At 50.7% G+C, this 27641-nt stretch overlaps 1 protein-coding gene across 2 annotated transcripts in view; it reads left to right on the top strand.

Annotated features, from left to right (window-relative positions):
- The first annotated feature begins 432 nt into the window (after window positions 1–432).
- EPB41L1 (erythrocyte membrane protein band 4.1 like 1) overlaps window positions 433–27641 on the top strand; it is a 140476-nt gene continuing 113267 nt past the window's right edge. The window contains exons 1-2 of one of the 2 annotated variants that reach the window (XM_030826822.1): window positions 433–664; window positions 20269–20323. The gene's annotated coding sequence lies outside the window, so the exon portion shown is untranslated. The remainder of the gene's footprint in view (window positions 665–20268; window positions 20324–27641) is intronic. The other variant, XM_030826823.1, reaches the window with a different exon arrangement.

The following is a 27641-nucleotide window of genomic DNA, read 5'->3' as shown; positions in this document are numbered from 1 at the left end:
GCGCGGCGAAGAGAAGGGTGGGCGTGGGCCAGGTCCCGGCTGGAGGTAGACGAGGTCGGAGAGCTGGGCGCGGGGCCGAGGGGTTACCCCGGGGCACCGGGCACAGAGCCGAGAAGTCTAAGCCAGGGAAAACCGAGGTCGGCGCTGGCGGGAAGCCGGAGGACTTGGGGGCCCCGGGTGGGGTCTGCTCCTCTTCTTCGCCGGGCCTCTGAGCCCCGCCGCAGCTCAGGTTGACGCCGGGCCCACGTGGGGAAGCCGGCGGCGGGCCCCCAGCGCTGGGAGGGTTCGCGGGGCTCAGCCCCTTCCTCTGCTCCCCTCCCCGGGACCGGCGCGCGGCCCCAGCTCCGGCGGCTCCGGCGCTCCCCTGGTGTTGGCTGCTCGCCGCCGCTGCTTGCTCGTTCGCCCGCCCGCTGCTGCTTGGGGGGCCGGGATCGCCGCCGCCTCCTCCGGGGGAGCCGGCCGGGGCGGGGCGGAGCGGCGAGAAGGGGTGTGGGGGGCGGGCGAGGAGGGGGCTGAGCGCCGTGGGAGGGAGAGCAGGAGCGAGCGTGCGAGAGAGCGGGGCATTTCTGCGCAGCTCTAGCGCGCCTCGGAGCCCGCCGGGGCAGCCGCCGGACGCCAGGACCGCGAGCCAGGCAGCTCCCGGAAGCCGCGCCGCCGCCGCCAGGTTAGCCGCACCCGCCGTCCCTCTCCGCGTCCCGGGGACCCCACCACGTCGGGTCCCGCGTGTGCGTGTGGGGTGGCCGCCGAGGGCGGCGGGCTCGATTCCCGATCTTCGGGCACTGACAGGCCGGCGGGCCGGCTCCAGGAGCCGCGGGCTTCGGTTCGTGCGTGTCGGGACTGTCGCGGGTTTGTGTGTCGGGGCTCCAGTCTCTGGGTGTGTGTTAGGTGTGAGCGCGCGTGTGCCCGTGGATCCGTGCGAGCGGCTGCTCGGTGTGCGCGCGCGTGCGTGTGTGCGCCGGGTGTGCATCTGTGTGTGCGTGTGTGAGGGTGTGTGCCTTGCGTGTCTTCGCAAGTGGTGCGTGCGTATCTGGGTGAGGGTGCGTGTGTCTGCGTGTGTCTGTCGGTGAATGTATCTGTGAGAGGGTGTGTCCGAATGTGTAGCAGTGTGTACACCTCTGGGTGAGGGCGTGTGCCAGTGGCTTCGCCTGTGGCTGGAGCCTGTGGCGGGTGTGTGTGTGTGTGTGTCGCTGTGTGCGCGCCAATGTGACTCCCGTGTGTGTGCGTGTGAGTGCGGGTGTGCTCCCGCGTATCCCCGCGTAGCCCCCGTGTGCGTGTGCGTGTGCGCGGCTTTGTCTTCGCACTGCCGGGAGAAAGGGGTGGGGGCGGCGGTCCAGGCGCTGCGGTCGCTGGGAGCTGGGCACCTGGCCTGGGCGGTGGGTGGCGGCGGCGGGGGTGTCCCTTCCCCGTCGGGCAGAGACTCCCTGCTGGCAGGTGGGCGGCCACACCCCGGGGGCCGGGGGAACTGGGCCGACAGTAGAGCCCGCGTTCTGACCTGAGCTGGAGAGGAGGGCGTGTCCTGCTTGAAGCCCTTGTGCGTGCGTGTGTGTGTGTGTGTGTGTGTATGTGTATGCGTGCGCGCGCGCGCGCGTGTGTGGATGTGGGTGTGGGTGCGGGGTGGTGGTGGTAACAACAGCAGTTTCCAGGCTGGTGACCAGCCGGTTCAGGGATTCATTTCCTGTTGTGGCCTGGGGACCTGTCCCCTCCGGCCTTCCCGCAGTCCCCCACCAGACCTAGCCTGTGCCAGTCTCACCCATGCAGGGCTCTGGGTGGGTAGGAAGGTAGGTGAGTAGAAGCTCAGGTGCCCTGAAAGGACTAGGAGGGAGAACCACTCTCTTAAAGGGCCAGCTCCTCACTCCAAGGAATCCCTCCTCAGGAGACCTCTCTACTTTGAAAGAGATGTCTCTGGGTATGTCCGTACCCCTTTCTCCAAGTACTGGTGCGTGCAGGCATTTCTAGATCTATAGTCTGTGTGCATGTGTCCTCCCTGTGTATTTCTTGTACATTTGGGTGTATAGTGAACAGTGAAAATGTATCTCTTGATGTATATGTGTGTGTGTTTTTATAGGTTCTGGTATATTTGTTTTTCTGTATGTGTAGTTGTTTGTATATTAGTCTGTGCTTGTGGGTTTGCAGAGAAGTGGCATTTTGCTGCCAAATGGAATAGGATAGAAACATTCTGTACAGGTCCACGCTATTTTTGAAAAACTGCGTGAAAAGGAAGTTTGGGAATTTAGTCTGTGGCTTTGTGGGTTTCAGATACAGGTACTGAAATGTAGGTAGGTTGGATTTTGACTGTGGTACAAGGGTAGAGAGAAGTAGAGTCTTATAGGAGGAAGAAATTGTTCAGAGAGAAGGATATCCAAGTGCAAGAATTCTTCCATTAGTTCCAGTTCTTCCCCATAACGTCACATCCCCCTTTGCTGCTTGGCTTGCCAAGATACAGGACACAGGATTCGGAGTGCAAAGGGAGGGAACTGGGAGTGTAAAAGGAAGGAAGGTGGATGGGTGATAGTATTGGGGGCCAGCAGCAGATTTCTGCAATTCTTAAATATGTTTCCCTGCCAAAGGCAGCAGAGGCTGGGGAAAGCTGAGCTTTCTGTCCCCTCCTTGAATCCCAGAATCCCAGGACATGGGAAAAGCTGGCCTGGAGTTCATGAGCTCTGGAGTCTGGGCCAGAGATCTTTTGCCTTGTTCTGTCACCCAGGCTGGAGTGCAGGCAGTGTCACGATCTCAGCTGACTGCAGCCTCCGCCTCCTGGGTTCAAGTGATTCTCCCACCTCAGCCTCCTCAATAGCTGGGACTATAGGCATGAGCCAACATGCCCAGCTAATTTTTTTTTTTTTTTTGAGACAGAGTTTCACTCTTGTCGCCTAGGCTGGAGTGCAATGGCATGATCTCCGCTCACTGCAACCTCCTCCTCCTGGGTTCAAGCAATTCTTCTTCCTCAGGCTCCCGAGTAGCTGGGATTACAGGCGCCCACCACCACACCTGGCTAATTTTTGTATTTTTAGTAGAGACAGGGTTTTGCCATGTTGGCCAGGCTGGCTTTGAACTCCCGACCTCAGGTGATCTGCCCACCTTGGCCTCCCAAAGTGCTGGGATTACAGGCATGAGCCACCGTGCTCGGCCTTATTTTTGTATTTTTAGTAGAGACAGGGTTTCACCATGTTGGTCAGGCTGGTCTCAAACTCCTGACCTCAAGGGATCTGCCTGCCTCTGCCTCCCAAAGTGCTGGGATTACAGGCATGAACCGATGCGCCCCGCCTGGGATCTTCTTTTGACTTTAGCCAACCCCTTCATGTGTTTATCTCTTCACCCAACACTTTTTATTAAGCTTCTTTATGTGAAAGAGACTAAACTCCCTAAGCCTTGGTTTACCTGGCTAGGCAGCTAGTGGGCTAGATTTTGGGACTTTGATGACCCTTCCCTTGCTCAGATTGCTAGTTTGTCTCGTTGTTACCCAGGTTCAGGAATCCACCCTTCTAGTCCCCAGAGATCCTGGTCATGGTCCTCACTACTGATCTCCCCACCGATATACTCTAGTCTAGAGCTGTGGTTTTTTCACCTCACCAACAGCAGCAGGGTTACCTGGGAGTTTGTTAGAAATGCAATTTATTGGCAGGGTGTGGCGGCTCACGCCTGTAATCCCAGCACTTTGGGAGGCGAGGCAGATGGATCACCTGAGGTCAGGAGTTCGAGACTACCCTGGCCAATATGGTGAAACCCCATCTCTTCTAACAATACAAAATTTAGCCGGGCATGGTGGCACACGCCTGTAATCTCAGCTACTCAGGAGGCTGAGGCAGGAGAATCGCTTGAACCCAGGAGGTGGAGGTTGCAGTGAGCCGAGACTGCGTCACTGCCCACCAGCCTGGGTGACAGAGCGAGACTGCATCTCAAAAAAAAAAATGCAATTTCTTGGTTCTCATGCCAGACCTAGGAATTGATAACTCTGGAGGTGTGGCCCAGCAATCTATGTTTTAACAAACACAGGTACTTCTTATTTACTCTGAAGCTCAAGAGAGGTGGAGACAGGGAGCCGGGAAACATCTATTAATTGAAATACTTGGAAAGCACCCCCCCCCCGGCCCCGCCCCGGCCCCCGTCCTTCACACAGGTGCCTGAAATAGCCCTCAGGCCCCACCTGGTAGGTAGGAATTCTGCTTTCAAGTCCCAGGTCTTATGATCTTAGACAAGTCTCTCCTTCAGTGACTAATGCAATGACTCTTTGACAGTGTGCTGTGGACCAGGTTCTGAGCGAGGGGTTTCCCTGATCTGCTCAGTTTCTCCAATTCTTACTTTGATCTCTAAGGCCCTTCAGGATCCCGTTCCTGCCCACTTCTCTGGACAACAGCCACTTTGGCCTTTTAGTTCATCTAGGCACCATGAGCTCTTTTGCTTCTGGGATTTTCACATCCTATTCCCTTTGTCGAGCACACTGTTCCCCTGCTTCTTATCTTGATTAACTCCCACTCTTCATGTTTCAGCTCAATAGTCACTTTCTCAGGGGGGCCTTTGCCAACTCTCTAGGCCAAGCCAGTTTTCCCTGTTACACATTCTTAGAGCTCTCTGTGTCTCACAGGGCTCGTGAGAATTTGTAATTGTTGTTTGATTGTCCCTTTACTAGACTGTAAATGCCATGTGGGCAGGAACTTGCTTACTAATCTTCTTAGTAGTCCCACACAGTGCCTGACTTATGATTTGTGTTCAATAAGCTTGTCAAACTGAATTAATTTATAAAATGGTAGATGGCACTAAATGATACCCAAAGTTTCGTTTCAAGCCCTGACAATGTGTAATCCAAGCAGGCCTCAGCCTTTTCTCAAGTTGATTTACCTGTCTTCTTCAATGCTGCATCTCCCATCTCCTGGCCATAGATTTGAGCACTCACCGTGGGTCCAGGCCCATGCTGGGCTCTGCTCCAGTGGAGGCAGGAGGAAGCTCCTCAGGAGACACAGCCTAGCTTGGGTTCTGTGTCCTGGATTAGGATTGTACTGGAATGAGAAGAGGAAAAGTATTGGAAGAGGAATCCAAATATCTGGGTCTCTGCCTTGTTATATGACTGAGGGCCAATCACTTTCCCCTTTTGGCACATGTCCATCTCTGTGAAATGAAGGTATTGGGATGGATGGCATACTTAGTAGTGGTTACTAGCACTGGCTCTAGAGTCATTTGGGGTTTGCCATGTACTAGCTGTGGGGACTAGGGCAAGTGATTCCATCTCCTCATTTCCTTACTTGTAAAACAGGACCAGTACTAGTATCTGTTTCATAGGATTATTTTGAGAATTAAATGAGATAACATCCTTGGAATGCTTAGCATTATGTGAGTGCATAAGAAACATTTGATAAATGTCAACTATTATGACCATTATTGCTACTCCACAATACAGCTCAACATTCTTGAAGGCCTTTGTATTGGGCCCTAGGCCTACAAAAACAGAAATGAATCCAGCAGTATTCACAGGCTGGGGGTGGGAGCAGACATGTAAAGATGCAATACCACCGCAAGGACAATGTACAAGCTGCCAGGGTGTGGCTGTTTATGGAGGAAAAGGCTTCCTGGAGGAGAGAGATGGTGTTTGGGCTGGATTTTACCGTCTGGGTATTTGAAATAGCATGTGCAAAGGCAGAACGGCTTCTTAGGGGAACCCCAAATAGTTCCACATGGTTGGAATAGGAGGTGGTGAGTGGCGGGGATGAGGGTGGAGGAGTGAATGACTGGAGATAAAGCTGAGAGGAAGATTAGGGGCAGATCTGGTGCAGGCCAAAGAGCCTGACTAAGTCCTACAGATGGCAGGGAGCTAGGGAAGAGGAGTAAGCCAACCAGGAAGGATCAGATTTGCATTTCAAAAACACAGCTCTCCAGGTGGTGACAGAGGATGGTTGGTCTGGGAGGAAGGGAAGGACTGTTGACCTGGAGACCTGGGCACAGAGGCTGCTAAACAAGCTCAATGGGAGGCCCCACTGGGGTGGATAGAGACCTAGAACAGGCTGTTCTAGGAAGCTTTTTCCTCTGTAAGCCTGTCTTCAGCCTGTTTTCAGGACAGCCTGGCCCTGGAAGGTGCAGGAGAGGTGAGAGTGACTTCTCATGAGGAGCCTCTGGGTCCTCTTTAACCTCTAAAGCTGCCTAATGAGTGGGAATCTGAAAAACAGAGTGTGAGGGTCCTAGGTCTGCTACTCAAAGGATGCACAGTGTATTAACTTCCTAGGGGTGCTGTCATGAAGCACGCAAACCAGGTAGCTTTGAACCACAGACATTTACTCCCCCACTTGTGGAGGCTAGAAGTCTGCAATCCAGGTGTCAGCAAGGTTGGCTCCTTCTGGAGGCTCTGGGGCAATCTGTTTCCTGCCTTTCTCCTAGCTTCTGGTGGTTGCCAGCAATCTTTGGCATTTCTTGGCTTGCAGCTGCATCTGCCTCTGTCGTCACGTGGCTTTCTCTCTGTTTCATTTCCTCTTATAAGGACACCAGTCATATGGGATTTAGAACCCACCCTAGTCCAGTATGACCTCATTTGAACTTGAGTAATTGCATCTGCAAAGACCCTGTTTCCAAATATGGTCACATTATGAAGTTTTAGGTAGACATAAATTTGGGTTGGGAGGGGACACTGTTCAACCCAATACATGCAGGAAGATGGGGAGGAGTGCAGGCCTTTTAGTTCCACAAGGCTACATCCAAATTTAGGCTTTGCCATGGAGCCTCTATGAAATGGGGACAGTAGGCCGGGCACGGTGGCTCATGCCTGTAATCCCAGCACTTTGGGAGGCCGAGGCGGGCAGATCATCTGATCAGATTTGTATTTCAAATTTGAGTGATCTGAGGCGGATCATTCCTGAGGTCAGGAGTTCGAGATCAACCTGGCCAACATGGTGAAACCCCGTCTCTACTAAAAATACAAAAATTAGCCAGGTGTAGTGGTGGGCACCTGTAATCCCAGCTACTCAGGAGGCTGAGACAGGAGACTTGCTTGAACCTGGGAGGCAGACATTGCAGTGAGCTGAGATTGTGCCCCTGGGTGACAGAGCAAGACCCCGTCTCAAAAAAAAAAAAAAAAAAAGAAAAGGGACAGTAGCACCTACAGTAGTGTCATGGTCATGAGACTTGATCAAAATAACAGATATGAGCATGCCTAATGAGGTGGTACACAGTGGGCACTCAATAACTACTTCCTTTCCAGCTCTCCCTTCTCTGCACTTAGGAGCTTGGACAAGTCACCTAATCTTGCTTTACTTTCCTCATCTATCAAATGTGAATAATCATCATCCAGCCCTGCCTACTTCACCAAATTGCGATCCCAGGAGATAATGAGAAAGCTCTTTGTAAATTGCTTAAGGGCTTGTAGCTGTGATTTTTAATTATAATAATCATCATCATAATAACCCTTGGCCATTGTCATATCCGCTGCATTCTCCTCAGAGCCCAGCCCAGCCCGCTCCTCTCCTGAGACAGGTCCTCTTTGCCTGTTTGTGCTCAGAGGCATCCCATGAAGTGTCGCCTCTGTCCAAGTCAGGACGACCTTAGAGATGGTCCTTGCCATTGCCCTTATTAGCCTGAGGAGGGAAACATGTTCAGGGAGAAAAAGTGACACCCGCAAAGTCACACAGCTGGTCAGTGGCAATTGGAACACCTTATCTGTGGCTCTTGTCTTCAGTCTGAACAGTGCTTTTTCCCTAGTTGCAACTTTAGGCCCAGAAGCAGGAGCTCAGGGCAGATAGATGCATGGAGTGGGCTCTGCATATGTTCTGGAGGTGAGGATGCAACAGGAGAGTGTCCTGCTAAGTCAGGATTAGAACCCCAAGAAAGGGGTCCCTGGGCTCTGAGTGAGCAGGCTGAATGGGCAGGTTGTTCTGTTATCACTCTGGCTATGGCCATCTCTGCCTACTCTGGTGGGAGGGCCACCATGCGGTGCTCTGGAGTCTAGATGTAACCCAAAGCTTCAGTGTCCCTATTGACAGCCAGGGTGGCATTTCTCAGCAGGTCCTGTCCCTCTAAGCCTTGCCTTGGTGGGTCTAGGGAAGGCTCTGGGAAAGAGAGATGGCTTATACTGCCCTGGTAGTTTCTGGCAAGTCATCTTCCTTTCCCCCCACACTGGGGAAAACCCTCCTTGGCCCCTTGATTCTTCTTTCCTTTCCTCCCTCCTCTTCTCAGTTTGCTCTCTCCCTTCTGTCTGCTTTCTCCCCTTCCCTCTCCCCACCTTGTCCCCAGATTAGAGGTCTAAAGATAGAGTCTCCAGGCCCACTTCAGGTGGGTGGTTTTGGGTTTGCTTGAGGCCACCTAGAATTAGAAAGTCTAGAGTCTTCCTCATAAGAGGCTCACTCTGGTGACTTATAATCAACTGCCTATGTTTATTGGCTTACTGTGTGCCAGGCCCTGTGCTAAGCGCTTTACATGCCTTATGTCTTTTAATCCTTACAACTACCAAGCGAGGCAGAGATGATGATCCCCGTCGTATTACAGGAGGCTAAATAACTTGCCCAAGGCCTACGCAGTCCTCAGCCAGCAAGTGGCACAGCTGGGATTTCAATCTAGATCTGTCCGAAGCCCACTGGTACTCTTGAGTCTTTCCTATACGGCCTGTGATGGAGCCTGTGGGAGCATTTAGGTGTCCACAGAGGGGCATGCATTTGCTCAAATTCAGAGAACAAATTGTTGACTCTGAGAGCAGGGCTTCCAATCCAGGAATCTTCCCTCCCAGGCTTGCACTCTGCCAGCACCTCTGGGACTGGCCTTTCTACAGCATCAGCCTTGGGGCCCGCCAAGGCTCTGAGCCCATCTGGTTCTAGGCAGCTGCCCACCTGTAGGAGAGACACTGCATCGGTGTGGGGGGTGGTGACAGGGCCCATCTGAAGGTACTTGCCTTTTTTCCTAGTTATTGTTTTGTCTCTGGCCACCTCAATTTTTCATTGAATCGAGTCTTCCACTTAAAGAAGCATATCATCTGCCAAGAGCATTACTTTTGTCTCCTCAGAAGGGTGCTTGGGAGCTTGGATATGCTGCAGGCTCAGTGATGGGTGGAACTCTGGAAGAAGTGGGGAGGGAGGCAGAGACTGGAGCCAGGAGACCCAGGTTCAGAGGTACACATCCACCAGAAGAAAAAAAGAAGGAGCTGGCCTGAGGGCCAGAGGGAGGCGGCCTGGAGAGAGGGAGGAATAGGAAACCTGCTCTCACCCCAAGTGCAGCCCAGGAGTCCAGACTCCCTCCCAGGCAGGGCTGCTGGTCTCAGAGTGTCACTCAGGAATCTGGGCAGCTGCAGTCAGCTTGTTGAGCCTCCACCCACCCCAGCCGAGACCATTATGTTGGTCAGCCTGGCCCAGCCCAGCCACCTGCCTGCCTGATCAGGTGGCTCAGTCAGAAGAGACCTTGGTGAAGGAGTGGTGGCTTTGAAACTTCTATCCACAGAGCCACTCTTCACAGGCAAGGGAGCAGAAGTTCAATTTGTAAAACAGCTAAAAGGGGGAGCAGCTTAGCACCCCACCCCATCCCCCTCCCTCCTAGGGTTCCCTAAGGCTGGGCTTCTGAAACTTTGTTCCCTCTAAAAGCAACAAAGGTGAGCATGCTAAAAAGCAAAACAAAACAAAACAAAACCTGTGTGCCATAGCTCATGCCTGTAATCCCAGCACTTTGGGAGGCTGAGGCAGGTGGATCACCTGAAGTCAGGGTTCGAGACCAGCCTGACATGGTGAAACCCCGTCTCTACTAAAAATACAAAATTAGCTGGGCATGGCTGCATGCACCTGTAATCCCAGCTACTAGGGAGGATGAGGCAGGAGAATCGCTTGAACCTGGGAGGCGGAGGTTGCAGTGAGCTGAGATCACGCCATTGCACTCCAGCCTGGGCGACAGAGTGAGAGTCTGTCTCAAAAAACAAAACAAAACAAAAAACAAAAAAACCCAACACTCTTTTTCCAGGACTTACCCAAGAGATTCAAACCCAGCTGCTCCATGGGCAGGGTGGGGAGTGGGCGTCAGATCCGAGGTGGGACCCCGGAAGCAGCCTGCTGTAACAGGCTCCCCATCGAGATGATTGGGACACAGATGGTTCTCAGATTGCCCTTGTAGAAGGCTGGCCTCAGATGTTCATGAACTTCTGAAATGGCATGCACAGTGTTAAGAGTGTGCATTGTCCCCAGGAGAGGATCCACAGGCACCATCTGTCTTGGAGTCACAACCCATACAACTTTTAGAACTGCTGTCTTCAGGGTTGTTTTATGGAATTGGAGCCTAACGTCTAGAGAAAGGTCACCAGGGAGCCAGTGGCAGAGCTGGATGGAGAGGACTGGTCTCTCGTGCCTCTCAGCACATTGCTGGCTTTGCTGCTATGAAGGTGGTCAGGGACTGTAGACCTGTCCCTCTGTCTGGGCCTCAGTTTTCCTAGCTGTAAAATGGGGGTTGGACAGGATAATCCCAAGTTTCCATGCAGCTTTGATCTGTGGTTCTGGAAGTCAGGTCTCCTGCTGCCCAGTCCAAGTTCTTTGTCCTTTTCCTTGCTCCTCCCTGGCTTCACCACCACTGGGGGGACCTCCCCCTTTAGCATCTTCCATCTTCAGAGATTCTGGACACAGCCTGCATTCTGGCCCCTTGAATCCCTTCTGTCTGACCACATGCCCAAATGCTCAAGCCCTTTCTCCCTTTCCGTCCCCACTCACCATAATTGAGCAAGGTGCCTGTGAATCTGGGGAAGCTCAAGGTGGCCTCTGTTCAGAGCTGGACATGTGAGTCAGTGCCAAGGGGAGGGCTGCGAAAACTAACTTCCTGAGGCTCCTGGGACACACTCAGTGCTTCCTATGTCTTTGCCCTAGCTCCCTCTGTTCCTCCCTGCCAAGAATGCCACCCCCTCCATTCCCCAATCACTGTTGAAATCCCGTCTGCCTTTTCAAGGCTCAGCTCAGATGCCAGCCTATGTCCTACAAAGCCTTGTAAGCCCTCCCCCTCACCCCAAGATGAAATTTGTCTTTAACTCCTCTGCACTCCCTTAGTACCTTATCTGTTCCCCTCTGGGGGATGAGTTCTGTTTGGTCTTAGCTTTATCCAGGGAGGTGGCTTTTTTTTTCCACCAGGTTGTGAGCACTTTGTGAGTAGGTTGTGAGTCTTATTCTTTGCTTCCCAGCACCCAGCATGGGGCTGTGCACAGAACAAGCGCTTAATTGAGGCTAAGTTTGCAGAATCTGCCTCCAGCACTGGGCTGAGCTGGCCTCTTTACAGCCCCTATGGCCCATGTCACTGGCAGGCCATGGTTTCTCACAGGGCCCCTCCCTCTATTTGTGGATAGGAGGGAGGCCAAGTAGGGCAATAATAACTTAAATTCCAATCTTGATTCTGCCGTTTCTGGGCTGTGTGACCTTGAGCAGATCACTTCCCCTCTCTGAGCCTTAATTTTCTCAGTTTAAAACAAAGAGGTAGGGATGACAAGTCTATTGGGGGCTTGGGTGAATTAACTGAAGTGCTTTGTGTAAAATGCTGATAAAAGCATTGTAAAGAACAAATGGCTAATAATGATTATGATATGATTTATTATTTTTTGGTTAATAGTTATTACCATTGTTTCTTTTTCTTTTTTCTTTTTTTTTCTTTTTTTTTTTTTTTTTGAGATGGAGTCTTGCTCTGTTGCCCAGGCTGGAGTGGAGTGGCGTGATCCAGCTCACTACAAGCTCCACCTCCCGGGTTCATGCCATTCTCCTGCCTCAGCCTCCCGAGTAGCTGGGACTACAGGTGCCTGCCACCACGCCCGGCTAATTATTTTTGGATTTTTAGTAGAGACAGGGTTTCACCGTGTTAGCCAGGATGGTCTCGATCTCCTGACTTCATGATCCGCCCCCCTCAGCCTCCCAAAGTGCTGGGATTACAGGCGTGAGCCACCGCCCCGGCATTATTACCATTGTTTCAACAAACATCTACTACGTTCTGAGTATTGTGCTGCGGGGGCCAGGGTGAGAGACAAAAAAAATAATGACAGGAGTTCCTTGGTCTCCAGGGTCTTAAGGTCAAATGAGGCAGTAAGACTCTAGTACAAGAAGTCAGTGTCTGGCAGAGATGGGGCTGAGTGAGTTGAGGGGTGAGTCGTTACTGTAGACACCAGGCTAGAGGTGACATTTCAGCCAGAAGGGCATGAAGTAGGAAGGGCAATGACAGGCTTGGAGGAGACCCATATTCCCTGTGGAGAATGGGGAAGTGGGGTGCATATTTGGAGAGTTTCAGGAAGGAGGTGGGAAAGAGCAGAGCGGAAGCAGAGTTAGAATCTCCCTGCAGGAGGGGCATAGGGTCGGCACCCCGGATGAAGCAGGAGCTTCAAGCTTTGTTTTGCCAAGAAGAATTTGGGGGAGTGATGACTCATGGTGCCGCCATTGAGAGTAAGAGAGAGACTGCCGGGAAGGTGGGGTAGAAAAGTGAGGCTTTATGGCAGAGAGTGGGGACCAGGGAAGTGGGGGGACATTGTCCCTCTCTGCCCAGGCTTGTGCTAAGAATGGTGGCAAGTGGGCTTCAGTTCCGGGCTTCTGCAGGGCTGCCTGTTTATCTGGCCAAGATTGGGATTTGAACATTGATGTCTGAAGTTAAAGCAGAAATGACTCCAGAAATGTCAGAATCTCTATATGTCAGAGCCCACCAGCAGAAGTGATCTCTGAATTCACCTCCCTCATGCCACACTATGCAGGTGGGAAGCAGAGGCCTAGGAGGAGGAGATGGCACTGAAGAACACCGAGTGAACTGACCTCGCGCACTCTGGATGGGCTGTGGACCTAGGCCTGTGTTAGGGTGAGGAGGGGGCCAGGGAACCCATGAAGGATGTACATGACAAGCAAACGTCAAGCTGGGAGCAGTCTGTTGCTAGGGTGTGTGCGTGATCCCAGGTGAGTGGGATGTGAGTGGGCTGGAGCCGTCATCATTCCAGGCTTTCCTTCCGGAAAAGGAGAAAGGGCCACATAGGTGGGAACCAGGGGAATATTGGGATGTGGGGGAAATCAGGGGGTGGCTTGAGAAGAGGAGGCTGTTGCCAAGCAGCAAGAGACATGACTGTATGAGAACAGCACAGGCACCCTAGCGTCTGTGGGCCTGGCACTGTACAGCCCTGGACTGTAGTGGTATCACCTCCATTGCAGGGGAAGAAACCAGGGCTCCCAAGGTCAGAGCTAGGAAGAATGGAGTCAGGATGGCACCCAGGGCTGGAGGACTTCAAAGCCATGTCTCTGGCATGCCCTGGGTGGCAACCTTTCCAGTTCTTGTGAGGTCCTGGGGTTAAAGGGGTCAAGGAGGTACTCAGCCCAGGGCAAGTCATCTTTCGCTTCCTTTCACTTCTTCTCCATCAATCTGCCCATTGAGCGGGCCTGTTTTCTTCTACTTTACCCACCCCCCTTAATTTGTTGATGAAAAATATTTATTGAGCACCTACTATGTGCCAGGCACTGCCCTTGATTTCATGGAACTTATGCCATTGCTCCTTGGCACAGAGCGCTATCCCACATTGCCAGGGAGGGATGGGAAGAAGGAGGGGAGAGGGCCACTGGCCACTTCTCTCTCCCTTTACATGAGCCCCTCCCTCTTCTCAGCCTCTATCCCCTTGCAAATGCCCCTAGCCCCAGATGGTTCTTGTTGGAACTACCTCCTGCTGAAATGAAAACCAGTCAGAGTTAATTGTTAAACCTAATAGCTGGTGAGAGTTTCACTCTCCTGGGCTGGTGGGAGGGGGGCTGCACCCCAGGGGAGGGGTGGAGTCACCCAGGTTTTTCTGGCTGGTACCTGCCACCTTTTCCCTACTCTGCAATCTGCTTCCAGGGCCCTCTCCTCCCCTCCTCCCCAGGGGGCAGGCTGCCATCTGGCCCTTTCCCCTGCCTCCAGCTAAGGTGACCCTGGGAGGTGAGCACTGGCTCTGGCCTTAGTCCAAGGGCCTCTGGGTGAGTGCTCTTAGGGGAGGTGTGGGGGAGGGCAGGGTGCCTAGCCCTGGAAACCTGCCCAGAGGCCAGTGGACCTTGCTGGCTTTGCCTCCTGCTGGGCGTGGGTGGGGGAGCTAAGGATGGTGCCACAGTGGCCTAAGCCCTGTACACAGGACCACTGCCTGTGCAGCCCATGCCATGCCATTCTGCTCTCCTTCCCTTTTGTCCTCTTCATTGAGTTTCTTATTCTGGGCCATTCTCTGCCAAAAGACTGGGAGATTTGGGCACCCTGAGAATAGTGGCAAAGGCTTATTACTTCTAGAAGGCTGATCCTCAGGGTAGGCTCCTGCCAAAGTTTAGGGACAGAGCTCAGGGTTCCGAGTCAGCAGGCCTAGTCAAAGCTGGGTGACTTTGCACAGGTGACTTACCTCTGGGAGCCACAGCCTCATCCTCTGAACACTACAGGAGTTCCTATTTTGGGGACATTTGAGGGGTCAGTGAAGGACACTGGGTACTCAGATCCCATTGTCACCAACACTGTGTAGGCAAGCACCAGAGGTAAATATTAATTTTAGGTTCAGTAGGGTTTTGTTGAATGAGGAGATACCATTCTATTCAGAGGTAAGCTCACAGAGGTAAGTCAACTTTACCTCCGAGGCTTAGCTCTGGGCTAGGGCCAAGGAGGTCACCAGCCCAGGCCCTCAAGAACTTGACTGCAGAGCTGCAGCTGCCCTATACAGCAGCCATTAGTCACATGTGGCTAGTGGACATGTAAAATGTGGCTAGTACCACCAAGGAACTGAACTTTTTGAACTCTGTCGCCCAGGCTGGAGTGCAGTGGCACAATCATTGCAACGTCTGCCTCCCAGGCTCAAGCGATTCTCCTTCCTCAGCCTCTGGAGTAGTTGGGATTACAGGCATGCCCCACCATGCTTGGCTAATTTTTTGTATTTTTAGTAGAGATGGAGTTTCACCATGTTGTCTGGGCTGGTCTCAAACTCCTGAGCTCGGGCAAAGTAATCCCAAAGGATTTCAGGCATGAGCCACCAGGCCCAAGCCGAATTTTAAATTTTATTTAATATTTAATTGTATTTGATTTTAACTAATTTAACATTGTAAAAGAATGCTCCCTTCATTTATTGACAAACTATACGCGTTTGGAAACTTAGATTTGAGAATATACCTTTTTTTTCGTTTTTTTTTTTTTTTGTTTCTGAGACAGAGTCTCGCTTTCGCTCTGTTGCCCGGGCTGGAGTGCAATGGCATGATCTCAGCTCACTGCAACCTCCATCTCCCGGCTCCAAGCAATTCTCCTGCCTCAGCCTCCTGAGTAGCTGGGATTACAGATGCGTACCACCACACCTGGCTAATTTTTGTATTTTTAGTAGAGATGGGGTTTCATCATATTGGTCAGGCTGGTCTTGAACTCCTGACCTCATGATCCACCTGCTTCGGCCTCCCAAAGTGCTGGGATTACAGGCGTGAGCCACCGCGCCAGGCTTTTTTTTTTTTTAAATCATAAAGGCGGCTGGGCACGGTAGCTCATGCCTGTAATCCCAGCCCCTTGGGAGGTCGAGGTAGGTGGATCACTTGACATCAGGAGTTCGAGACCAGCCTGGCCAGCATGGTGAAACCCCCGTCTCTACTAAAAATACAAAAATTAGCCAGGCGTGATGGCACATGCCTGTAATTTCAGCTACTCAGGAGGCTGAGGCAGGAGAATTGCTGGAACCTGGGAGGTGGAGATTGCAGTGAGCTGAGATCACACCACTGCACTCTAGCCTGGGCGACAGAGTGAGACTCCATCTTAAAAAAAAAAAAATTGTAAAGGCAAGGAGAATCTAAATATCTTATGAATATTTAGCATCTGAATCAAGATGTGTTGTAAGTATAAAATACACACTGGATTTAGAAGAGGATGTATTAAAAAATGTAAAATATCTCTATAGTCTTTTTCATTTTAGTTTTAATCTTTTTTTTTTTTTTTTAGAGACAGGTTCTCACTCTGTTGCACAGGCTGGAATGAATGGCATGATCATAGCTCACTGCAACCCTTAAACTTCTGGACTTAAGGGATCCTCCCACCTCAGCTAGTAGCTGGGACTATAGGCATGTGTCACCTCACCCAGCTAAATTTTTTTATTTTTTGTAGAGACAAGGTCTTGCTATGTTGGCCAGGCTGGTCTTGAACTCCTGGTCTCAAGAGATCCTTCCGCCTCAGCCTCCCAAAGTGCGGGGATTACAGGCGTGAACCACCGTGCCGGGCCTATAGTATTTTTTACATTGATTACATGTTGAGATAGATATATTGGGTTAAATGAATATATTATGAAAATTAATTTCTCTTATTCCTTTGTGCTTTTTCAAATGTAGCTACTAAGGCCAGGCACGATGGTTCACACCTGTAATCCCAGCACTTTGGGAGGCCGAGGCAGGCGGATTGCTTGAGACCAGGAGTTCGAGACCAGCCTGGGCAACATAGAGAAACCCTGTCTCTACTGAAAATACAAAAATTAGCCAAGCATGGAGGTGCACACCTGTAACCCCAGCTATTTGGGAAGCTGAGGCATGAGAATTGCTTGAACCTGGGAGGTGGAGGCTGCAGTGAGCCAAGATTGTGCCACTGCACTCCAGCCTGGGTGACAGAACGAGACTTTGACTCAAAAAATAAAATAAAATAAAATGTAGCTACTATAAACTTTTAAATTACATACGTGGCTCGCATTATATTTCTATTTGACAACACTATTGTAGACGGAGTTGAGTTGGGCACATTTGATTAATAACAGAAGACTACATAAAGACTAGTTATTTGGGGAAGGTTGGGAGGTCAATGAAGGACAGATATTCCCCACCTCACCCCAGCCCGGGCCTTGCCGCTTGGTGGAATGTTACCTTGGACAGCCCCATAGCCTCCAGGATGAGTTCAGGGCTTCTTTTTTTTTTTGAGACGGAGTCTTGCTCTGTTGCCCAGACTGGAGTGCAGTGGCACGATCTTGGCTCACTGCAAGCTCCGCCTCCTGGATTCACACCATTCTCTCGCCTCAGCCTCCCGAGTAGCTGGGACTACAGGCGCCCGCCACCACGCCCGGCTAATTTTTTTGTATTTTTAGTAGAGACGGGGTTTCACCATGTTAACCAGGATGGTCTCGATCTCCTGACCTCATGATCCGCCCGCCTCGGCCTCCCAAAGTGCTGGGATTACCCAGCCACCGCTGTATGAGCCACCGTGCCCGGCTGAGTTCAGGGCTTCTGATGGCAAATGAAAAACCTTGGTCTGGGTCCTCATCCTGGCCATGCTCTTCACTTGCTCTGTGTGTGACCTTGGGCACTTCTCTTTGCTGAACTTGAGCCTTTCATCTGCAAACTGAGACTAATGGTGGTTGAGGGGATGGCCTGAGAAATAATCCAAGTGAGTATTTAGCACAGTGCCTGGCATGCCTAAGCAGTCAAGTATTTGCTGTGTGGTGATTGCTACTACTGTTAGTGTGGGGGCTGTTGCCACGACAGTACTGTTGCATCCAGCGGCTCATATTCAGTTATTCCATGTGCCTCAAGGGGACATTGGCCACAGGGGAAGAAGTTAAAATAGCTTGAAGATGGGAGTTGGGATGGGGATTTGGGGCTGCTTTGTAGGATACCTCAAGAGATTGCTTGGTTTTCAGGTAGCTCCTTGGATATTCCTTTCTGCAAGTGATCAGGCAAAGATAAATTCCATTTTACAGATGAGGAAGCTGGGGCCTGTGAAGGGAAAGTGACCTGGCTACGCAGCCGGAACCTGAATGCAGGACATTCTGCCCTGTCGTGGTGGTATTGGAGCCAGCTAATGCCACCATTCGAGTTTGCAGGAGCAGCACCTGACCAGAAATCCAGAGCTTGTAAGCAATGGTTATTATTAGTCTTCTATAACTAGAAAGGATCTTGACATTGTTTTTTTTTTTTCTTGAGATGGAGTTTCGCTCTTGTTGCCCAGGCTGGAGTGCAATGGCGCAATCTCGGCTCACCGCAACCTCTGCCTCCTGGGTTCAAGCGATTCTCCTGCCTTAGCCTCCCTAGTAGCTGGGATTACAGACGTATGCCACCATGCCTGGCCAATTTTATATTTTTAGTATAGACGGGGTTTCTCCATGTTGGTCAGGCTGGTCTCGAACTCCCGACCTCAGGTGATCCGCCCGCCTTGGCCTCCGAAAGTGCTGGGATTACAGGCATGAGCCACCGCGCCCGGCCTTGACATTGTTTAGTACAACGGTCTCATTCTGAAGTCGAAGAAACAGAGATGAGAGAGACAGAGCGAGAGAGAGAGAGAGAGAACTGCTGATCACATAGCAAGTTGGTGGCCAAGCTGGAACTGATTCTGTTTGCTTAGATCCAGCCTTCAGCTCAGCCCCAGCAGGATGGATGGCCCTGCTTGTCAGTGCCCTTCTCTCCTGCCCAGTCCCCAGAGAGGGCTTCTGAGAAAGAGGCTTTTGTTTCATCAGCTCCTCCTGGTTTCCTCTCAAGGTAGCTACACATATGTGCACACACACACACACTCACACCCATTGGCCCCAGTTTGCATTTGTTACACACACACACTCTCACATCCCATTGGCCTCAGTTTGCTTTACACACACACACACACACACACACACACACACACACCCCATTGGCCTCAATTTGCATTTGTCCCTATTCCAGGTTTAAAGGGCCCTGAAATTTGAAGCCTATCCACACATATCTACTTTCTGGGTATCCACGGAGAGACCATGGGCTTTTTCATCAAGGAGGCCTGAGTTCAAATCCTTCTTCTGTCTCTGATTCTCTCTGTGACCTTGGGCAAGTCACTTGTTCTTTTTTGACCTCAACTTCCTCGTTTGAAAAGCAGGAACGGGAATGGTATGTGTACAACCTAGTGGTTTAGCTGGGCTCCAGACCCCAGCCGCCAGTGTAGGGGTCTCAGCTCTGTCACTTATTCACTGCCTGGTCTTCAGTGAGTCATTTCATCCTTCTAGGTCTCAGTTTCCCCATCTTTGAATGGTGCTGCTACCTCTTGGACAGTTGTGATAAGGCACCTTGCTGAGCTGTTCACAGGCGTCATCTCATTTAGTCCCCTCTATTAGCCCTGGAAGCAGACACTATTACTCCTATTTTCCAAATGAGGAGTAAAGTGACTTGCCCTGGGCCACATAGCTAGTAAGTGTTAGAACCAAAATTCAAACAGGTCTGAGTTAATCCAGAGCCTAATCTCATAAACCACTGTATGTTCTTCCTGTTCACCTGAGTTTCACATTCTACATGAAGTAGGAACACTCATCCTACCTGAAGACTGACTGTTCTGAGTGTGTGAGTCCAGGGTGCCTGTAGCTTCTCCTTCCAAGTCTCCTGCCCTGTTGCATACTAAGCCTGACCTGCGGTTGGAGCTCAAAGAAGATTGAAAAAGTACTTACATACTCTGAGTGAATTACACCAGAACAGGATGTGAATGCTAAAAAGACCCCGAGGGAGGCCGGGCATGGTGGCTCATGCCTATAATCCTAGCACTTTGGGAGGTCAAGGTGGGTGGATCACTTGAGGTCAGGAGTTTGAAACCAGCTTGGCCAACATGGTGAAGCCTCGTCTCTACTAAAAATACAAAAAATTAGCTGGGCGTTGTGGCGCACACATGTAATCCCAGCTACTTGGGAGACTGAGACAGGAAAATCGTTTGAACCTGGGTTGCGGAGATTGCAGTGAGCAGAGATCGCTCCATTGCACTCCAGCCTGGGTGACAGAGCGAGACTCTGTCTCAAAAAAAAATAAAAAAGAAAAGAAAAGACCCTGAGGGATCACTGATTCCAACCATATTTATTTCACAGATGGGGAGACTGAGGCAAGGAAAGGCCAAGTGGACAGCAGGGGTATAACCATGGCACCTGAGGAGGCACCTGGAGGTTGGGGCCCCTGCTCTCCCTCCTCCCCATACATCTAGTCCACCAGCAAGTTCTGGGGATACCACCTCTTAAATACCTCTTGAGTCCGTCCACCTCTTTCTGTCTCTTCTGCAACCACCCTAGCCTAGGCCCTCGTCAAATCTCCACAGGATAATCACAACAACCTCCTAACTGATGTTCCTGCAGCTTCCCCTGCCCCTCTTCCGTCCTCTACCCTGCAAGCCAGTGGTTTCTCTTTGCTCTTACAATAAAGAGCAAATCTTCACCTTGGCCTCCAAGGTCCTTCGCTGCCTGGCCCCTGCTGCCGCTTCAGGTGCATATTTGTTACTTTCTATTTTGCTTTCCACCTTGTCACAAAGCCTTTTTGTTTAACAGGTTCAGCAACTTCCTTAAGGTGCCTCAGAGAGTCAAATGCCAGCCTCTCAATTTCCAGCACATGCTGGGCTCATGAACTCCTGTTTTGAGGAGCTAACGCTGTTTCCTCCCTCTAGGTGCCTGACTGACAGAAGTTCTTGCCCCCAGGGAGCTGGTGTGGACAGAGGAGGGGTGAGTGTTCTGGAGGCACAGCCTTATTATTCTCCTTCTGCTGAGGTTGGACGAAGAGGTCTTCGAGACCCTCAGGCTCTCGATTTTTGACATATTTGACTGCTGGGGAAGTGTGAGGCTTTGTCTTGGCCACCTGTTTCTGGTGGCATTGAAAACAGGGGCAGTGCTGGGGGCCTTCCCTGGTTTTGGCTTGTTTTGGGGTAGGGGCTGAAATGCATATTCATCAAGCTCTGTATTCAACAACAGGCTTTGCCTCTATTGCTCATCCGTGCCACCGTGGCTGGTGAAGGATGGTGCTGGGCCTGGAAGCTGGCCCCGTGGCCTTTGCCTGCCTTTGCTTCACCACTCCTAGGTCGTAGACTAGATTCAGGAGAGAGTGCTTTCATCCTGGCCCTGCCCGTTGACTACTATGTGACCTTCCTTTCTATTGGCCTCAGAGTCGAATCAGCATTGTTGGGTCAGGGGATGGGGGAAAGTAGGGTCAGACTAAATGAGTTGTTTTCAAACTTTCCAGCAGGGAACTCTCCTTTTCCATTGCACCCCAAAGAATATCAATGTGCAAAACAGCTAAAGGAGTTGCAGTGTGGGTTGGAGCTGGTGTGGGGCTGGCCAATTCCTCAGCCCCCAGCAGCCCCCAGACAATGCAATTGACCTTTTCTTGGCTTTATGGAAGACACTTTGGAAACCACAGGCCTGGGGCGTGTCAAAGCTTCTTCCCAACTTGCAGGTGCTGTGACTCTGGCAGGGCGAGGGAGTAGAGAGGGAACTCAGCCAATGGAGTTACATTGACTGGGAAATTTCGAAGTAACATGCAAATGTCACTGTGATGTTATTAGTAAGGCACAACTGCCAGGGCTGTGATGTTGTCATTCTGGAGTCCTCTGGTTTTTAATTTTGGTTCGATGTGAAGTATCTTTGTACCCCTAGGGAAACTTTCCATTTGTGTGTGTGTGTGTGTGTGTGTATACGTGTGTGCACCTGTAGGGAGTGGGAACTATGGGGAATGAAGTGCGGCCGAGCCTGGCTGGGACAGGTAGAATGAATGGTGGGCAGAGCTGGGAGCATGTTGCTCCTGAGGGTGGTGGGGGTAGGGGGTGGCTTTAGCTCAGTTAAAAGGAGCGATTTGGCTCCTTCCTACAGGGGCCCCATGGAGATCTCTGGGCAGGAAGCACCGGGAACAAGGAATCCTCTGTCCGCAGCCACAGCACAGCCAGGACAGAGGAGGTGGATTAGGAGTTCCCAGGAGGGAGTCTGCCCAGCCTTTCCCTGACATTTGGGCAAACCTGTGGGGAGATGCGGAGCTCAAGGTATGTGCACATAGGGAAGGTGGGGCTCCATTAAGGGGAGGTAGAGATCGGCTTATACATTTATTCCACACGTTCCTCAAGCTTCCTGAAGCCTTTCAAGGAGCCAAGCTCAGAGGCAGACAGTTCTGTAGGAGTCAGGGCCAAGAAAGATGAGACTCTAGGTATTAACCACCATCAGTTTACTGAAGGAGACAGGAAATGTGAGAGATAATAGACTTTCACAGGCAGCTGGGTGCAGTTGGAGCTATTTGGCCTGTGTGTCTAGAGCCCCACATTCAAGTTCTTGCTCTACAGTAACGGTCTCATGACTTCCCCTTTCTGAACCCTCGTTTCTCCTTCTGTAGAACGCAGATGAACACATCAGCCCTAGCTACTTCTCAATGCTTTTCTAAGTGTCAATTAGAATAGAGTTTTTCAAATCTCTTTGGGCAGCAGAAACCCAATATTGTGAGCATTTGTAGCAGAACTTGTCTGGTTCTGGGGCAGTTTACCCAGAATTTTGCCCTCCTCATGGCTCTTAGTTTCCTGGGTGCTTTTGGAGATACCTCTGCAAATTCCCAGGGCTCTAGGAAGCAGGGTCCAAAGACCACTGGGTCAGGGTATTCTTGAGAACATGCTTTGAAAACTGGCCATTGCAACCCAGGTGATAGGGGTGGTGCCACATACACAAGAGTAGTTATAATACTGTTTTCTGCTTGGCCCTGCCCATGGCCAGCACTGACCTTATCTTAGTTAGGCATGGCTTTTTTCCAGAAACCAGTGACATGGCTTTTTTCCAGAAACAGTTGGGCATGGCTTTTTTCCAGAAACCAGTGACAAAAACTCAACTCAAAGTGGCTTTAAACCAAAAAATGACTTTAATGGATCCTGGGGCAGTTCATGGGACTGAAGAATAAGGAATCAGGTTGACTCTCTGTCTGCCATCACTGCTTGTCTCTCCCTTTTAAGCTGTCCTCTGTCCCAGCTTAGCAATCCAAACAGAAAAGGGAGACTCTTTTTCTTCTAGAATGTGTATGTCAATCCAAGGGAAGGACTCTGAGTGGTTCAATCACTGTTGCTGGGAGGATAGGAATATTCTGAGTGGCCAGGTGTGGGTCAGGTGCCTACCCATGTAGCTAATGTAGGGGCAGAGCTAGCACCAGACACAGGGGTAGTAGAAGGCTGTTGGCAGACCATGAGAACATGCTAGGATATTAGTGGAACCCTAGGTTGTAGAAACAGCTCATAGGCCTGCAAGGGGCAGTAACTCCCCTCTTCAGTTATAGTAATGCAAATGCCAACAATAATAACAATAGCTAATGTGCATTGAATTACTCTCCCTGTGCCAGGCATGTTCTATTGCTTTATGTGTATTCTTTCATTTAACTCTCATGACAGTCTTTGGGTAGGTCCTATTATTACTATTATTTCCCCATATTATCAATGAGGAAACTGAGGCCCTGTTAAGTTAAGGCCACACTTTGAGTAAGTAAGGGAGCTGGGTTTCAAGCCCAAGGTGTCTGGCTTCAGAGACCATACTCTGACTACTGCATCTCCAGCCTCTGTTTGGTAGGCCAAGTGGCCATCTTGCCTTTGCTTGTATGCACGGAGCTCATGACCTACAGAGGCAGCCCAGGCCCAGGTTGCACTGCTCTGCCTGTTGGAAAGGGCTTCCCTATGCAGTGCACATGTCTACCTCTGTACAAATCCATCCAGCCAGCATATGGCTCTGTGTTAGGTGTTTCAGGAGCTGTCAAGACAAATCATCCATGAACCTGCCTGAACGGTCACCATCACAATAAATCACATTACCGACATTGTGCCAGGCTCCATGCTGAACTCTTTATGTGCATTATCTCATTTAATTGCAGCAACAGTCCAGGTGCAGTGGCTCACACCTGTAATCCCAGCACTTTGGGAGGCCGAGGCAGGTGGATCAATTGAGGTTGGGAGTTTGAGACCAGCCTGACCAACATGGTGAAACCCCGTCTCTACTAAAAATACAAAAATTGGCCAGGCATGGTGGCGCACGCCTGTAATCCCAGCCACTCAGGGGGCTGAGATAGGAGAATCACTTGAACTCAGGAGGTGGAGGTTGCAGTGAGCCGCAATCGTATGACTGCATTCCAGCCTGTGCGACAGAATAAGACTGTCTCAAAAATGTAATAATAATAATAATTGCACCAACAACTCCAGAGAGTAGGTTCTGTTATTGTCCCCATTTTCCAGGGGAAACTGAGGCTCAGAGGGAATAAGTGAATAAGAAACTTTAAAGCTGGTATTTGAGTTCAGGTCTGCCTAGCTCCAGAGCCTGTACTAGAACCCATTACAGTCAGCTGTGTCCCCTAGAGGGGAATACATGTGTGCAGATGTGATTGTGACACAGTCAGCATGCAAATTGCCACTGACAGGGACAGGAGAAATGCAACTGGAGTTCACAGGAGAGAGGTCAGGGAAAGGGGGAGAAGGGGACATTTGATCTAAGTTGAAGGGAACTAGGATTTGGACATTCAGTTCAGGGAGGGATCTCCAGGAAGGTTTGGAAGAGAGAAGCAGGGGTAGTGAAGTTTGGGGAGCACCAAAGAGCTGAGGTGGGGGTGAGGATGAGAGGTGTGGTGGCCAGCTGTGCTTTCAGGCCCCACAGAAGGTGCCTCCTTCTTCCAGACTTTCTCTTCTGAGATGTGAAGAGGTTTGATCTTCTCCAGGAGAGCTCAACACAGGTGCCCAGTTCCTTCCTTTCCTCCTGATGTGAGGCGGGCAGGCCCTATCTGGAGGGTAGACAAGGCACCTGGGCACCAACAGCTGTCAGTGCTTCATTCCCTTCTTCCTGGTGGTGAATGGCGGGAAGAATGGTCCATTCCTCAGGGATCAGCACTCTCTCCAGATAGCACAGTGCTCCAGGCACCAGAATGGCTGGACTAGCCATTCAGGAGGGTTCTCCATGTCCTCCCTGGACAGCAGGCTGAAGCACATGCCTCTCACCCGTGGAGGGGCTCCTTTCTCCTGTGCCCTCCCTTAGCTAATCTCATCCATTTGTCAGAAGGTGGATAATGCCCCCAGAGGCCTGGGCCCTGTCCCTAAAGTGCCTTTGGATTTTTCTCCAAACAACACAGGTGGGAAATTGGGGGAAGAGTATGATGTAGTGCTAGGAGCTCTCTTGGTTTCAAAGGATAGAAGAATAGCAGTTATTATTCTTGAGCTGGACTCACAGTGAGTCAGGGGTTTTATTACCCCATTTTGCAGATGAGGAAGTTGAGGTTCAGAGGAGGAAAATGATGCAAATGCAGTTGTCACATGAAATGTGAATGGCTGTGCCATTGTCTCCTGAAGGAGGGACATAAGCGTGGAGACTCAACATGGAAAACTGCCCCTTCCCTCCCCTGCTCTTGCCCATCAATTTCTCCTCCTGTGGCAGTGGCTCTGAAATGCTGACTCTGGCTACCCTGGCTGCTCTCCATCCTCTCTTCTACATGGTAACAGATCATTCCTCCTGGATTGCTACCTGCCTGAGAGCTAGGGGAATGTCTCTGGGGGACCCAGGCCTCAGGAATGTTGCCCACGTAAGGTCCAGACATCCAGTATTTCTTCTGTGACTCTTACGGTATCTGGAGTCCCTGGATTTCTCCAATCCTTCTTGAAGGAATTCCAGCATTTCTGTAAGGGGAAAAGAGGCAGAGGACAGAAGAATTATGAAAGAATTATTCTGTCCTTAGGATCCTTCAACCCCATGGCCCTTATCACCTGGCTCACACTAGAACTAGAATCAAAGTCCTTTATATTTTTTTCTACAAAGGGCTTTTCAATTTATCACCTCATCTGATTTTCCTTGTAATCCTGAGAGATAAGGCAGGAAGGGTATAATTATCCCCATTTTGTGGGTGGGTTAACTGAGGCTCAGAGAAGGTAAGTAACTTCTCCAAGGTTACACGGGTGATAGTGGCAGAGCAGGGCTAGAAGATAGAAGCCAGTGTCCAGGAATCCTGACCTTACTTCTCAGTGCCCAGTGCTGACAGCTACTGGGACAGCCTCTGGCAGGCCTCTTAGTCCCTCTCTACCTCCAGGACTCCCTCTCTGGTTCAGCCCAGTGTGGGGGAGAAGTCATGTCCCCAATTCAGACCTTCCCAGGCTTCCTAAGGCCTCCAGAGTAAAGCCTCACTCACCACTTCTGTATTTGAGAGTTCCCCAAATCCAGTCTCAATCTACTGCTCTTGCCAATCTCAGCTAACATAACAGGCTAGTCTTTTCCTTCTGACAAGGTAGACAAGATTAGCCATTTGTTAGGGGGCATCCCTCTGTGGGATGTTGGAGGAATGGGTTTCAGCCTGCTTGCTGCTCAGGGAGTAGACAGGGAAACTGAGGCAAGGGTCCGCACAATCGCTGCATTCAGGACAGCTTAGAGAGGCAAGGCTAGGAAAAGGCTTGGACTGGGCTAATACGATGGGCCTTTCCCCAGGAAAATCTACTGCTTTGTTTTATTAAATGAAACACAGATGATGCATGCCTATAATCTCAGCTACTTGGGAGGCTGAGGCAGGAGAATTGCTTGAACTGGGACCCGGGAGGTGGAGGTTGCAGTGAGCCAAGATCGAGCCACTGCACTCCAGCCTGGACTACAAGAGCAAGACTCCATCTCAAAAAAAAAAAAAAAAAAAAAAAAAAAACAGAAACACAGAGTGTACCGAGTGCCTATCTTTTGCTCTGCTTCTATCCCAGAGAATATCTTCCAAGGGGCACCCTAAGCTTTGTCAGAAAAGTAGCATCTGGGCCAAACCAGAACTAGAGACCCAGGTTCCTAAGGAGCATTGGAGGTTACAGCTCAGCACTTGCCAGAACAACTGGGATTCTGGAATTAGTGATGATGATTGCACAACTCCGTATGTAAATACACTCAAGAGGAGTGAATTGTATGCTGTAAAGTGGTACATTTTATGGCATATGAATTATATCTCAATTTTTTTAAAAAAGAATACCTGGGATTATATTAGAGCATGCCCTGCACATATAGGTGCTTAATAGATATTTGTTGAATGAATGTATTAATGAATGTAACATTTATTTATTTATTTTACTTAAAAATTTTGTTTTGGCCGGGCGTGGTGGCTCACGCTTGTAATCCCAGCACTTTGGGAGGCCGAGGTGGGCGGATCACTGGAGGTCGGTAGTTTGACAACAGCCTGGCCAACATGTGAAACCCCATCTCCACTAAAAATACAAAAATTAGCCAGGTATGGTGGTGCACGCCTGTAATCCCAGCTACTCAGGAGGCTGAAGCAGGAGAATCACTTGAACCTGGTAGGGTTGCAGAGAGTCGAGATTGAGCCACTGCACCCCAGCCTGGGTGACGGAGCAAGACTCCATCTCGACGGAAAGCAAGAAAGCAGGAAGGAAGCGGGGAAGGAAGGGAAGGGAAGGGAAGGGGAGGGGAGAGGAAGGGAGGGGAGGGGAGAGGAGGGGAGAGGAGGGGAAGGGAAGGAAAGGGACAAGGTGGACAGGGTAGGGTGTCTTCATGTCAGTCCAGGGTGCCCTTGAATCCTGTGATGAGATTAGGGCTGGCTTTGATTCAGAAGAGCAGGAGGAGTCACTGATGAATTTTAAGCAGGCGAGGAACAATGCTGGATTGCCCACTGCCCTCCATCCAGGGCAAGCCCATTTCAGCCCTTTCTTCAATACCACCTCCCTGCCCACCCTCCTCCTCTGTACCCTCTGCGCTGGTCACACGGTGAGCCTGAGAGAGGTGAACTTGAGCCCAGGGGTCCTCTCTCCCAGACCAAGCTAGTCCTTACTTCATCACTCCAAGTAGCCCTCTTCAGTTTGAGTCCACCCCTGATATTGCTGTTCTGGCCTTCAACTGATCACAGCTAGAAACTGTCGGTAACATTATCACTAAGCGCTAATAACCATTAAAACAGATGACCATTTATCATGCCCCTGCTCTAAGCCAGGCATGGTTATAAGTGATTCATTTCTGTATCACGTAAAGTCATTTAATCCTCATCCTAAGAAATGGGTTATAGTATAATCCCTAGTTGGCA

Source organism: Nomascus leucogenys, chromosome 13 (genome assembly GCF_006542625.1).
Source record: "Nomascus leucogenys isolate Asia chromosome 13, Asia_NLE_v1, whole genome shotgun sequence".
In the NCBI taxonomy this organism is placed as follows: Eukaryota; Metazoa; Chordata; class Mammalia; order Primates; family Hylobatidae; genus Nomascus; species Nomascus leucogenys.
Note: the sequence above shows the minus strand (reverse complement) of the source record. Positions and strands in the feature narration are given on the sequence as shown.